Below are 13,126 nucleotides of genomic sequence, written 5' to 3' on the forward strand. Positions count from 1 at the left end.
AGCCTCTGAGACAAGAGGAAGGAGGGAGGGCTGAGGCCTCATTTATCTAACTAGAGTGTTGATGTTTAGGGGGAACAGTATGCACGACTCCAGTGCTTTTCCTCACTGTGGCTTCTGGTCTTCCATCAGTCACCTTGCTGAGGAAAGCAATGCAAACACAGTGTGGGTTTTCTTTTTTTCTTTATGGGAATACTTCCCTGTTTGTCCTGTACTAACTCAGGACCAGGACAGTGAGACAGAGCAGAGATTGATGCATTGTTTTAAACTCTTTCACCTCAGCACAGGCAGACCGCTTAATCCAAACTCTGCCAAGGGATATTAAGTGAAGTATTACTTGGTTAATACACAGTGAAAAAGATATGTCATTATATTACACTTCTATGTAAACCACAACCCTACAAACCCTCTCAGGAAACCAGTCGCTTCATAGAATGTGATGCTGCATATAAAACAGGGTTTAAGCTAATGTAGTTTTGCTAAAAATGAAAAAATTTAAAGATATATTCTAAAAGCTCTGTTCTTCTCTCCCCAGTCTGCAGTATGGTGGAGGGGATGTAGAGGAATAATGCTGGTCTTTGTGTCCAAGACTCAACGAGCCCCACCAGCCCCCGGGGGTAGCATTGTATGTGTGTGTTGGTGTGTGTGTGTAGGTGCGTATGTGGCTGAGGGGTGTGGAAGGTTAAGGTCACTTGGTCAGTCCCTGTGACTGGTACATGAGAGAATCAGTCGACACCTGTAAATGAAGTCTGGCAGGTGCATAGAGTCGGCCGACCAAAGATGGATGCACGTTACACGTTTTTTTTTTTTCCTTTCAAACTACACCTTGTCCTATTTTAGCCCTAAGCTAATTTAGGTCTTGTTTTCACAGAGCAGGGTATGGGGGTTTATACCAACATCGTTGATGACACAGAGACAGAAATGGTTGAAAGAAAACATGATGTCAAGTTCAAAAACATTATTTTTTTCTTTTTGTTCTAGAAAATCAATTTCCACCTTTTCAATACCTGCTTAACCCTTAAGGGTTGCAAGGGTGTTGGTGCCTGTCTACGAGTGAGAGGCATTGTTAATACGTCTACTGAAATTATTACAAGGGCATTTAAATAGCATGTACAACAAGTTGGGCTTGTTGAACAGCAGTGTTCTTATTTTGTTCTTATCATTTGTACATACTGTGGTTCAACAACAAAATGAGCTCTAACAATGCAGTAACACCTTATGCAGCAATTTAGCTTAGAATGAAATCACACATTAGTTTATGAAAAAGAAATAAAAACTATAACTTTGGGGGTAACATAAGGTAATTTGCTCCCATATAGCAGTTCTAATATTAGAGTTTCAGATTATGTTTTTTTTAGTTCAAACTGTAAAACATCCTTATGTTGCTCAGCTTTTTTTTGGTTCTGTGTGAATAATTGGCAGTCGTGCTATGAAAGTTATTTATTTGTTGTTCGTATCTCTCTAGGTGATTTTAGACAATCTTTATGTAGCCGTTTAAAGAGAAGAAAAGGCTTTAAATTCTTACTTGTACAATACATCATTCACTCCCATGTTTCAGCTATTAATAGGCTGCATGATATCCTTGTGACATTGCAAAATTCTCATAACCTCCACCTAAACAGGCATGCTGCTCTTTTAATCCTCGGCTGCCTCAGAGCGAGGAACATACAAGGACACTGCAAAGCTCACGCCTCTGATCTCCAAACTGTTCATTCCCGTGCTCATGACTCATAAAATTCTCAGGTGACAGTGACAACCACTGGGCTGTCATCAGCTTATGAATTAGCCCCGGCTAAGTGTGGACAGCGGCTGACAGAGCAAGCCTCACTAAAGTCTGGGAAAATATTGGAGTCTGTGGCAATACAGCTAGTTTTTTTTTTTTTTTCTGACAATGCATCAGTTATCAAGGAAACAATCCTAGTTATATTTATCTATTTTCTAAACACCAAGCAAACAGGGCCAAACTTTTGCATAGCAGTAGCAACATGAGCACAAAAAACATTGAGTCAGACATATAGAACACTTTGTGTGGCCAAAAAGCTGACACCGGACATTACCTTGAACCCTAGTCCAACATGGTGGTGGCAGCATCATGTTGTCAGGATTCTGTTTTTACCCCAGGAGAAGAGATACTATTAAGATGGATACAGTAATGGTTAATGGACTTAAGTCATTTAGTACTTTTCTGGTCATATTGAATGCTCAAAGTTCTTTGTTCTGGAATCACATTCGCCTACATAGATCAGTGAACAACTAAACTGCCCTGCCCTGGGGCATGTCAGCATGTCACAAGATGCAGCTGAAATTGAACCCATGACTTTTAGCTTACAAGACTCGGCCTGTAGGGCTAAACTTATTAAATATAATAATGTTTGTGATCTGGTAATAAAGAAAGTTTAGGGCATCATAATGCTTTTGCCTGACAGTGTGATATACATACAGTCAGAAGGCTCAAGGTATTACAAACTGGGCTCAAACAGGTGTAAGCCATGAGGTGGAAGAAGGGAAACCTTTCTTTATATGTGTGCATATAATCTAGGGTGATTGAGGGGATTATTTATTATTAAGGGGGATTGAGAAGGTTGTCAAGGACAGATAATTATTGTGACCCAGCACAGTCAGCTGTGCACCCAGAAGGAACACTGGACATAGATTTGAACAGAGAAGGTCAGATAGATGAAGGCTGTGGATCTGGGTTTATATGCATGTTCAGGCTGGTTGCTCGCTTATACCAATGTGTGACATTAAAAGAAATGTGAAAAAAGGATAAACTAACTGAGCCAAAGGGAACAGATGATACAGGGGAAAATGCCTGTGGTGGCTGATGTTGTGTGTCTTTGTACTCTAAACTCCTCATAAGTGGACATCACAATGTCCAACCAGGACAAAACTTGTCAAAAAATAAAATTCAGCTTGGATGTTAGATTATAAGGTAATGATTCATATGGCAATAGCCATTATGGAGGATGAGGAATTCACAGAAATGTTGTCTTTGCAGCTTCCAAGAGACCTACCAAACTGACACCCTATGAATGGGTTTAAAAGCACCCATTGCTTTGGGGAAGGGTGGCTTGTAACAAAAACTGATCAGAGCATTTTTTTCTACGTATTCACAAGAGCTCTTTTATTCAAAAGCCTCATAGTAATTGTCCTTAACTCCTATTTTACAGTGTCACCCTTCAGGGTTTACCTATATTGCCATAATACCTCAGTCAGACTGACTGTTTTGAGAGCTCTTTCACTTACACCACCTAAATTCATCTTTAAATTCACATAAACTTAGATTTCTCAAAATTAAGTTGGCCCTAAAAACACTACTCTTCTTAATTTGGTTCAACAAAGAGAAAAAATTATATACTCTAACAGCTAATTATTGGTAATATAAATAATTTTCTTATCTTGTTAAACTTTATGCTCACAGACCAAACCCTGTGTCTTCTCTGTGGTCTGGCTGTTGACTCCCCGGTGAAGCTATCTGTCATGGCTGTGGCATCATTATACCCTAATCCCTTTGTATATAGCTGTTTCTTCCATTTAATCTTGGTTCATATTTCTGTTACCCCATCAGGGGCAACATGTTTTTTCAACAGAGAGTTTTTCTGTGAAAATAAATCCATTATATCTACCTTTTGTATCAGTGCTCATTGCATTCTGATCAATTTACAAATATTCCCATGCAAAGAACAGATATTTGTTTACAGCTATAAGGAAAGACCAGCTGCAAGACAGGGCCATTATCTTACCATGTTTTAAAATAACTGCATTAACCAAGGCTGTTTTCTCTCTTTGTTTTTTTTATACATAAGGCTTTTAGAATGTCTTAAGGTTTATTGGGGTTTGCTTAAAAATACGAAGACTTCCGATTTTTTTGTTTATAAAAGTGTATAGTGCTGAAAAACCTGGTTTGAAGAAACATATTTATTTGAAACCGACTGCAGCAGGTTTCCCCATGGCAAGCTTTACTGTTTTAGCAGTGAGTGTGGCAATAATTACGCATTCCATCCAAAATTGTGTCTCTGTTCTCCACCACCTCCACAGCAGCTCTTTAAATAAACTAAGCTGTAGGGTTTTGAGGGCACGGTTTTCTGTGTATGACCATCAATGTGACCTCAACTGGTGTACTTCCACCTCTTTATAACTTCCCTTTAATTGGGTAGTGATTTGCCAAAGGGATGCTTATGATTTTGGAATGGGTTAAAAAGTAGGTGGGGGTGCTTAGTTAAGTTAACTTGAGTGAAGTCAGATGGGGGGTGTGGTGTTCTCATAAAAAGAAAAAAGTCAGTGAGCTAAGCCAGCTTACCCTTGACAAGAATGAGAAGGTTTATATGATCTCCTTCCTCTCTTGCTTTGCGAACACTGGTCTTGCTGTTCTTATGAAGCTTCGAGGAGACAAAAGCAGCATACTGGGGATCAACCACTGCTTCCCAGGAAATTTTAATATTGCTATCCCCCCACCCCATTTCAGTTGTTTCCAGGCAACATGTGGGGTAGACCTGGGATAATCTGTGTAGGGGGTGTTTTAAAGCTCTGTTGAGGGAGGGAAGGGGAGTGTGTGAAGATCAGGTTGTGCATAGAAGCACCTCAGGGTTATTTTATTAATCCACATGGGGAGTCTTTTCCTTTTTTAACCGGATGAAATCCTCCATGCCAAATCTTAATGGAAGTTTGCACCTCTACTCTCCACTTTTGTGTTGTGATCAGTGGGCTCTGCAGGGACTCTGGTCTGGAGTCCCCCTTAGCAAGAACCTGTGCGGGAGTAGGGTAAGGTATTTGGAAAGGCAATGGATGCCATCATCGTTTCGGAAGTTTGCAAAGCTGCATGTCTTTGGGCAATTTAGTTTTATTATTCAAATACTATAAATCATTTTTTGTTGACTTTTTACCAAACACATGGTTCAGGAATTGCCCGGAGAAAATTCACCATTACTTGAAAGAAGGCAGATGGCCTGAGCTTTATTTTTCTAGTGAACAATTTCCTCCCAATGTGAGGGGTTCTAATGGAACAAGCCTGAATTACAACATGTGTGAAAGCAATATTTGGCCCTTCAAATCTCACCCAAGCAGAACATCCCCACGGCAAGGAGAATTGGACTTTTCATAAAGCAAATTAATGGAGATTTTTGGTCCAAGCAGTAAGAGGAAAAAAAAAGGAAACAGCAATATTTCACTGTTTCAGCATACCTCTGCATTGGCCACATCTGCTCAGCCTGAGCTACAAGTGGCTAATATTGGCTTGTTTACCTCAAGCACTGTTGAGACAGTGTGGTTTCAATAGTCAACAAACAACTTCTCAGATGTTCTAAATATTATGGCTATGAAGTGATGTCTCTTTTCTCCAAAATGCGCTTTAGAAGGAGAGTCGTGTTACCCATTTCCAGTGAGTTTTGAGTTCATTCAGTTGCTTCGTATTAAAAAAGGAAGTACAAAGTCAAAACAGTATGTACAACTGAATACACAGAAACTAACTGTGCTGCACCAAGCCAAGAACATTAATCCAGACAGAATGAACCCAAAACAAACAAAGCTCATAGGTCCCAAGAGGGAGCTTGCAGTCATGACAATGGCCCAATCGTTGTGTTAATTTCAATCGCCACACACAGCAGTGCCAGCATGCTTATAGTATGCTTGGCTTATTAACATTAACATGAATGATCTCTTAATGCAGGGTCTAAACAAAAAGGATATTAATCAGTTTTTCTATAATTTGTTTTTATGATTTCCTAATTTAAACCCACAAAAGATAGTACAGAATTGTGGAATTTAACAAGCATCTCTCAGTATGCTGGAGTTGAGTCACGATCTAACTATTATATTATAATATTATAGATAGAAAGAGAGAAAATATTTTGGTTAAGTAAAGCTTATTAAAATCCTTTAAACTGATACTTTCGATTTTTAAAGAGAGGTTTTATAAACTATCAGTAGTAGCTGCTTAAGGATGCCATATTGAATCATTTTGTTTAAAAACAAGAATAAATCCTTAGTGCAGTGAAGCTAGTTAGATGCATCTTTTGTGACCGATTTTAGTAATATTAGGATATCAAGTGAAAGGTATTAAGATACCTTACTCAAATTAAGACTCACAGGGCAAAAATATCCACTATATCTGAAAGTCCACCAAGAGTACAATAAATGTTTTTTTTTGTATCTTTTTATGTTTATGCTGATGACTGGCTTAATTGTTAATTTCTGCCACCTGTCTAACTCTGCCCTGTTTCTCATCACTGCCCATCTGATTCACCTGCTCCTGCTTCTATTTAAACTGCTTGGTCCCAGCAGTGCTAGATTATTCTTGAGCTTTTGGTATGAGTTTTTCTGGCTTTACTTATATTGTTCTGATTGCCTGATCCTGACCTGTTCCTGTCTTCGGTCCTTTGAGCCTGCCTGTCCCGTTCTTATCTGTTTTTCAGACCTATCTTCTGATTTTGTTGGATTCTACTGTGGACTTGTCATTGCCCTCTGGATTATCCTGACTGCCTGTGTCATCTGATCGGCTCTGATCTCCTGTCAGTTCTGTATTCCTCAAGGCTTTGGCATCTGGAACTCTGTGTGGCAATTGCTGTGCCTTGTCAGCCGACCGGCTGGTATCACCTCGTTCTATGGGCACGGTCTGAACTCTAAACCAGGTTATTGACCTACGTGTTCAGATCATTCTTTGTGAGGTTTTCTTAGTCACTAACCTGTGTGTCCTCTTGCCAGAATAACCTACCATGGACACCCTAGCCGCTGCTGCTGCAAAACTGCAAACCATCTGTCGTTGCTTAAATAAATGCTTTTTAAGTTATCCCACTGTCTGTACTGGCTCCCTCTGTTCTAAATCATTACATTTTCTGGTTTTATTCTTGATATAACAGTTATTTTATGCACTAGGCAGCTACATTTTTCAGTTGAGTATCCATAGATATGACATGATTAGCGAAATAGCTATGGCATTAACCAGAGGCAGAATCAGTGCCTAAATGCCTGAATCAAATTCTATAAACCATACAGACTGAGTTTACTTTTTTTTTTTTTGCCTCCAAGAGACTAGAGTAGTCTGCCACTTTATACATATGAAACCTAAATATGTTGGAAAACTGAGCTAGAGAACGGCTCAACTCAAGTTTGGCAGCTGACCATGTGGACCATCTCCTTATTATTCAAGGCTCCCTGAATTAAAGTGTAGGGAGAACTTAACCAATCAAATAATAATTGTTTCCCTCTACAAAAATCCATTCAAGGGCTACCTTCTGACCAGGGCAATTATCTGGGGTAGATTCCTACCCTACTAATTAGTTATTTTTCACTTGTAAACATAGAGGGGTATTTATGGCACCAGAACACCAAGCTAGTGGCTGGAAATAAACATTAAAAATGGGAAACATTTTGAAGTATGTGGTGTTTTGCTTGTTTCAAATCTGTTGTTCTTGAGGTTGGTCACACATTGTTATCAGAACTAACACAGGAGAAGAAAAACATTTCTCTTGGAGGCTTTAAGAATTAACAACTGTTGAGTATGTGCTCATTTCATGTTTGAAAACCAGTCATATAAAAATATGCGGGACCAATAAAAACTGTTGAATTCAAGGGCTGGTGTTTTTTATAATTAAAACCAAAGCTTATTATTGCTAATGACCAAAGTGAAGTGTTTGGCAGGGGACATTACATCTGTGCCCACGCAGTTAACCTAAATGATCTGCAGCGCCTGAACAACTTATAAACAAAACCGTCTCCCTCTATAGGAAAAACATTTGTAAGTATGTCATTTTTTTGGCATTCTCAGTGCAGTTTTAGAGGTTTGTTAAGAGGACATCGTAGAGCTAATAGAAATGCTTGATTTATCCCTTTTTTGGCATAAAGGGCTTAAAGTGTATTGAGAAATGATGCATATTATTTTCACATATGAAACACTATCCTATTATGTGGTTATTAAAAGCCAGTAAAGTTTTAAGTCCTTGGAAAGTGTGTAAAACTACAAAATGTAAATTAATCATAAAACTACAGCTTTACTTTGAGGTAATTGTAAAGACGTCCAGATCCTCTTACATGTGATCCCTGACTACATGCACGGTTTTCACCCAGGGTGAACTTCCACGGAGCTGTTGCACACATGTCAAATGCTTGTGAAAAAACATGAGACCAATAAAACAAAACGGAATCTGGGTCCGAGCAGCAGAGAGGGGCGACAGACTACAGTGGCTGTTTACAGCCCATGATAATGGCCCTCATATAAAAGGCGCAGTGGGCTAATTTTGCCAGAGGGCTTGGGACACTGGGCAGCTACTTTGTTAAAAAAGGTTCATGAGGCAATGTAGAGTGCCCTTAGTCACTGTAACTGCTTGCAAATGAAGAAATTATTCTTTACACAATTTTTTCATAATTTTATTATCATTTTGTTATCTTATCAAATTGTTGGAAAAAATAGTTGTAATCATATTTGAACCATTTGTCCCAATCTTTCACCCCCAGGGAAAATAAACTTATTTGCTCTCTCTACAACCCACAGCCCACCAAAGTTTAAGTTTATCATCAACATGAAGATGGGAGAACACCCTTGATATTTGCAGCTACCCACAGATATGAGCCAAAGGTATTGCGGAGAAAAGTCATTAGGTCTGATAAAGCAAATAATTAGATGTGTTTAAACAATATGTTGAATGTAAAGAGGGGTCCAGTCTTTTAAACTTTAAAACAGCACTACATTACAAAAGCTTTATTTTACTACAGGTAGTTGTGGTATAGTGCACAAATGGGCTGAATTACAATAATGGTAGATTTCCTCCTAATTCTTCTTCTTCAACACGAAACAGAAGATAGAAATGTCAAATATGGCCATAGCTGTCTTGGGTGGGGATTTAGAAAAGACTCTTCATCCATACAAATGCTTCATCCAAATACAGTAAATCATTAAGGGCTGTTTATCCAAAGCAAGCGTCAACAGTCACTTTAAAAGTGCTGTCCGAATAATCAGCAAAGAAGGTGGAAGAAAACGGAGCCTGTATTCTTCCTATTATAGTTCCTTAAGCACTGGAACCTTGCAGGGTTCCACCATCCATTGTGTGACATGGTGTACAGGTAAAGATCCCTTTATTGAAAAGCAACAAAAATAAATTTCTTCACATGTGCTGCATGAGACACAGGCATTGTTTGCACCTTCATATGTTTTGGTTTGTGCAATAAAGAGAGCTTTAGCCATTACCCTTATTTGTGTAACCTGTGTCTTTTGTGGTTATTTTTCCAAAGGTTGTAGTTCCAGTTTTTCAAGTATCAATCAGGTGCTATTCGGTCTCATAATGATGACTTGAAGGCTTAAGGGTTTTGTGATTTGGCACAGCAGTGCACTTCCTTTCCTAGGGTTAGGGTTTTTACTGTTGACCCCATGAAAAGTGAGGGAACAAGAGCTAGTGGCTCGGATTTGCTGTATTCAGACCCGGCCATAGACTAACATCAGAGGGCATACAGTACAGAACAATGACAAACAATGTTCTCATGTACTGAGGGAGGATTGGAGAATTACATGGAATGCAGGTGTGTTAATTAGCAGATTATGTGGAGCAGCTGAGCAAGAAGGTAAGAGGGGAGAGTTGTTAACATGAATAAAACAGAATTAAGATCAAAATGGAAATCAAACCTACAGAAAAACCCGACAGCGATCTGAGATAAGTTATTCTAAATGTACAAAGAACTGGACCCAAAAACAAAGTAAAAAACAACACAAAGTAGTTAACACATCTGGCAGCACTATAGAGCAGCGGTCCCCAACCTTTTTTGCACCAGGGACCGCTATATGTCAGACAATATTTTCAGGGACCGGCCTGGAGTGGGTGGGGGGATGTGTGTGTGTGTGTGTGTGTGTGTGTGTGTGTGGGGGGGGGGGGGGGGGGGGGGTGTGTGTGAATACGATCAAGTAAAATGATACGACTGGCATAAAATCAAGTACAAACAGCATAAAAATAAAACAACAAGCCGGTCCCATCTAGGCGTAATTGGAGAAAATGACAGACGAAGTGTGCTCCTGATGTCCAGTCTGCTCCGTAGCTTTGTTTTGGTCGCTGTAACCGCAGAAAATCCCGCTTCACAAAAACAGGATGTTATAGATAGGATGAGTCTTGAACTGAATTAACCTGTGTCAAGAGGCACAGATGCACCGACTGATGTAATTGGGAGAGAATACCGCAATTTTTTATATTTTTCCAAAATAAAACATCACTCAGACTCTGATCGTCGATAAATTATATAGGCTATATATATATATATATATATATATATATATATATATATATATATATATATATATATATATATATATATATATATATAAAAGTCTTATCCCTCCGGTACAAAATGACCCACGGACCAGTACCAGTCCGCGGCCCGGTGGTTGGGGACCGCTGCTATAGAGTACTAGCCTGGGTGCCATTCCGAACTTAGTCCCGCCCACAAGGTTTGAGGTCGGGAAGTTCGGTCTGGCTCTGCTCCATAGTAGCGCGAGTATTATCGCCCACCCTCTGGCGATCCAATCAAATTGTCAGGGCGGGCTTTATACGATGATGGACAGATGATCAACAGTAACGTAATCAAACACGTGACCAAAGCGTGCTTGGGCGACAACAACAATGGCTGCCGCCGGAGAGTTGAGGTGAGTAGATTCTGCTATTAGGTCTGTTCTAGAAGATATCGACAGCAAATTAATTTTAAAAGAGGAAAAGAGAAACGCCATCACGGCTCATCTTCTTATTCTAGGCGCGCAACTGCACGCTTTGATTTTTGTTGACAACAACTATGCCTCGCTTAACATACGTCACGCACTCCGTTGCTCTTATTGGTTGTACGTCTATCCAATTGAGTGCAGAGGCATTTTTTTTTCCTGGTCCGTTCAAAACACGCCCCATAATCACAGCTCTATGGAGCAGTATTAGACTCATATTCTGACTAGAATTGAGTAGGACTACGTCAGGCTAATAGAGTACATAAACATCAGGGCAATCATAAAAATCAAGAAAACTCCCAAACTATTTAAAACAACAACTGGTTTTTCCAACCTGACAGTTGTCCAAGAACAAAATCAAAACTTGGTTTGGATTAGTTTTAATAATACTATTAGTGGGGGTTAATAAACATAGTAAACGTGTGTGTGTGTATAATTCTGAGGAATATCCCTGTGGAATTCAAAGATGTGCATTTGTGTATACAATCACAAATTTTCTAAAGCCCTATTTGTATGTGATAAACATGTCTGAAGACCCTAGGTGATAAAAATTATTCCTCTAAAGCAGTGATTATTTCTCCTTGAAAACTAGGGAGGCTTTACCTCCCCTGTAAATTCTGGGAAATGATTGGTAAAATATGCATTTTCAAACTTCATAAATGTAGTCATGCAAATAATTTCTCAACAGTATCTTGCTCATTAATATACTGTTTAATCCACTGCAACCCTCTATTGTCATGATGGGGTTCAGGGTTCTAACACACATGCAGAACACAACGGAGACAGATGAAAAGTTTGACTGTTTGTTGAAAATAAACACAAGTTTTATGAGTAAAGCAGAGTAACAGATCCGGGACTGGTCACACAGGATTCTCTGTAGAGAGGGACAGTTAGGTTAGCCAGGATGTGGTAGATCTTGGTCTAAGGAATTGTGCAGGTTCGTACCCGTGACGAGATTCTGATTAGCAGCTGAGGGAGGGAACCAGTTGGGTCTAGAGGCTTGAGGTTGGCAGAGGGCTAAGCAACGGCAGGGCTCGACTTCAGACCTTTCAGTGTTCAGATCCAGAGTCTTCTTCCGATCCTCTTCTTGAGGGCAGGCAGGCAGGTTCAGACAGTGAGATTCTTCAGGTGAGCTCCAGAGAGCCGGCAGGCAGATTTCAGCAGATGAAACTCTTCCAGAGTTCCAGGGTTCAGTCAGGTTTCTTCCTAGGAGGCAGAGAAGACAAAAGCTGATCAGGTTCAAGCTCAAAAGTTCAAGGGAGTCAGAGAATCAGACAGATTGATTGGCTCAGGCTTCGCTAACCATAACTGGCTTAACACTCTGGCGCTGGAGTGAAGTCCTGCCGCTGCTTATATGCTGGTCTCCTGATGACTGATGGATCGCAGGTGTGGTTGTCAGCTCAGCTCCAGGAGACCTAGAGGCGCCCTCTGCTGGAGGAAGGTGGACAGACCTCCAGATCCCAACATCTATGAGAAATCCCTGTTAAGTTTAAGCCCCAGTCTATTGAGGTAAGCAACGACAAAGTAGAGCCCTGGCTGGATAATACGTCTAAATACGTCACTTCCAGTGAGGCTAATGCTCTTAGATGGTCTATAGAGCAGGGGGGGGGTCGTGAATCTTGCTGCTCGATGCTGATTGGCAAACACACTGAAGGATTTTTAGCTGACAGTGGCCAGACAGCGAGAAGCTTTTCCTCACAATTCGAGAGGGAAAAGTGATCATTCAGAGCAGTTATCTTGTGCTGAACACTTGACATGTTTTCTAGAGTTTATTATTTCAAAGCTCTTCACAACAGCTATTTTCACCCATTGTGGTGATGTCTTTTATGAGTTTCACCATTTCTTAATGCAGTCAGTGATGTTTGGATTTAATTTACACCACTGAGCCTCCCCTGTTTCAGAGAGCTGCAGCCACAATTGCCTTAATGGGGGAAGAGTTGGCCTGGTGGTTAAAGCAGTGCTTGTGCTCTGAGGTGGATGCAAGTACCAGGTTAAATCCCCACAGCCTGCACTCTGGGTCCCTGAGCAAGACCCTTAACCCCACACTGCTCCCCGGGCACTGCACAATGGCAGCCCACTGCTCCCCAAGGGCATGGGTTAAATGCAGAGGTACATTTCTCCAATGTGAGATCAATAAAGTTCAATTGTTATTATTATTAAAGCCCTATTCACACGGGATTAGTTTTACCCAGGGGCCACATAGAGTTTTTCATAATGACAATGTTTTTAATCCTGTGCGAATGCCCCACGTCAGTAATTTGGAAAGTGTGATGCTTCTTACTCTGTGATGCAATCGTCTTAATCTTTCCATCCTCTCCATTTTCCTCACTTCTTTTTTCCAGACTGGCCTTCTTCTTCTATTCTTTATTTTTTCCTCACTCATGGGGCGGGGAAAGTGGCCTATTCAGCCACTGGTCCTTCAGCCAAAACTGCGACACACTG

At 40.3% G+C, this 13,126-nt stretch overlaps 1 long non-coding RNA gene across 1 annotated transcript; it reads right to left on the minus strand.

Moving 5' to 3' along the window:
• Positions 1-11,467: 11,467 nt before the first annotated feature.
• LOC119777040 lies at positions 11,468-12,147 on the minus strand. Its single transcript, XR_005279866.1, has 3 exons — positions 11,988-12,147; positions 11,630-11,890; positions 11,468-11,558 (listed from the first exon to the last, which is right to left on the minus strand). It is a non-coding gene; the product is annotated as an uncharacterized LOC119777040 (long non-coding RNA).
• Positions 12,148-13,126: the final 979 nt, after the last annotated feature.

Source organism: Cyprinodon tularosa, unplaced genomic scaffold, assembly GCF_016077235.1.
Source record: "Cyprinodon tularosa strain WSP-4 unplaced genomic scaffold, ASM1607723v1 ctg98, whole genome shotgun sequence".
Classification (NCBI taxonomy): Eukaryota; Metazoa; Chordata; class Actinopteri; order Cyprinodontiformes; family Cyprinodontidae; genus Cyprinodon; species Cyprinodon tularosa.